A 1921-nucleotide genomic window follows, 5' to 3' on the forward strand; every position below is an offset into this window, starting at 1 on the left:
TAGAATAGGGCATTAAATTTATGCTAGCCCCCAAATCTACCAACGCCCTCATACAATCCAAGTTACCCAGTAAACAAGGAATGGTAAAACTCCCAGGATCCTCAAGCTTCTCGAGAAGCTTGTTTGCAACTACCGCTGAGCATGCGGCATTCAACCTGAATGAAGACACATTCTCCAGCTTCTTCCTGTTAGTTAGCAAGTCCTTAAGAAACCTTGCATACTTGGGCATACCTGCAATCACATCAATAAAAGGCAAATTAATGTTAACTTTTTTAATCAAGTCCATGAACTTGGACTTTTCTGCCTCCAACTTCTCCAGTCTCTGCTTCCTTGAGAATGGGAGCGGTGGTTGATACTCTTTAACTACCGGTTTAGCAGTAACAGTTTCCAGTACCCTCACAACCTTCTCAATCACATGTTCCGGCTCCTTATCCCCCTCCGGTTCACTAACAATAACCGGCTCCCTATCCTTAACCAACGGCACTCGTAAATCATCCTCATCGGGCTTACTCGGTGAATCATATGCTAAACCACTGCGGGTAGTGATAGCATTAACGTGCCCATTCTTCGGGTTGTTATCAGTCTTACTCGGTAACTCCCCCGATTTCCTCACATTATTCTGACTAGCAAGCTGACCAATTTGTTTCTCAAGATTCTGAATCGCTGCTTGTTGATTTCAAAACATTTGGTCATTCTTCTCATTGTTCTGAGTAACAGTAGTAACAAGTTGAGTTTGAGATATCACAAGCTTCTCGATCATAGCTTCAAGGTTGGACTTTTTCTCTTCAGCTTGGGGTTTCTGAAAATACCCGGGAGCTTGCTGTTGATATCCTCCACTAGAACCTGGCTGGAACCTCGAACCTTGATTACCTTGAGGATTATAGGGATTATTGAAATTCCTATTAAACTGTGCACGTCCCTGAAACTGATTGTTGTTCTGCTGACTAATATAAGCTATCTCTTCCTTCTGATTCATAGTCAAACCTGCATCACAATCTTTTGCCAGATGCAATCCCCCACAATACTCACAACCCACCTTCATACCATGAATGTCCTTATTTATCTTCTCCAAATTCCTATCAAAGGAATCCAACTTAGCACTTATAGACCCAAAATCGTCATATGCACCCTGGGTTTCAGTTCTCTTAACTGAAGCTGAATGGAATGACTCATGATCTTGATGCGATTCGTGAGAATAAGTAGCTTGCTTTTCAATTATCTCTAGCGCCTCTTCTTCGGTCTTATCCATTAACGTACCACCTGCTGCTTGATCAATAGTCCGACGAGTTGGGATATCACAACCCTCGTAGAAAATCTAGACCTTCTGTAAATCATTCAACCCGTGTTGCGGACATGAGCGTAACAAAGTAGCAAAACGGTCCCAAGCATCAAATAATGTCTCACTGCTCTTTTGTCTAAATTGTGAAATTTCTGCTTGAAGTCTAGCAGCTCGAGACGCAGGGAAAAACTTCGATAAAAACTTATCCTCCAAAGTCTCCCAAGAGGTAATCGTGCCCTCTGGTTGCTTATCTAACCATCTCTTGGCTTCTCCCTTAAGAGTCCAAGGGAAAAGCCTTGTCTTGATTGAAGTATCGGCAACCTCATGCAACTTAAACAAATTGCAAACATCATTAAAATTACGAAGATGCTCGTTAGCATCCTCAGTATCCTTGCCATAAAATCGGCAATCAGAAGAAATCAAATTCAGGATCGGCCCTGTAATTTAAAAAGGCTGAGCGATGTTCGGTTGAGTAATCGAGTTGCCTTGGCCCCCTCATGTAGCCTTCAACTTTTGTGCCATAGTCTGAGGGTGAGGTGGTTGTTCTTGGTCAGCCATATCTTCAGTCTCGAAAAGATCTAAGGAAATGTAAGATTCTTCTTCTCTGATTTCAGGTGGTGTATCGGGCACCACAGTCTCAGA

The 1921-nt window shown here is 42.6% G+C and overlaps 1 non-coding gene across 1 annotated transcript; it reads left to right on the top strand.

Annotated features, from left to right (window-relative positions):
• Window positions 1–1337: 1337 nt before the first annotated feature.
• LOC139873719 (small nucleolar RNA R71) lies at window positions 1338–1444 on the top strand. The gene has a single exon (XR_011767446.1). It is a non-coding gene; the product is annotated as a small nucleolar RNA R71 (small nucleolar RNA).
• Window positions 1445–1921: the final 477 nt, after the last annotated feature.

The sequence above is a fragment of the Rutidosis leptorrhynchoides genome, chromosome 10 (assembly GCF_046630445.1).
Source record: "Rutidosis leptorrhynchoides isolate AG116_Rl617_1_P2 chromosome 10, CSIRO_AGI_Rlap_v1, whole genome shotgun sequence".
Classification (NCBI taxonomy): Eukaryota; Viridiplantae; Streptophyta; class Magnoliopsida; order Asterales; family Asteraceae; genus Rutidosis; species Rutidosis leptorrhynchoides.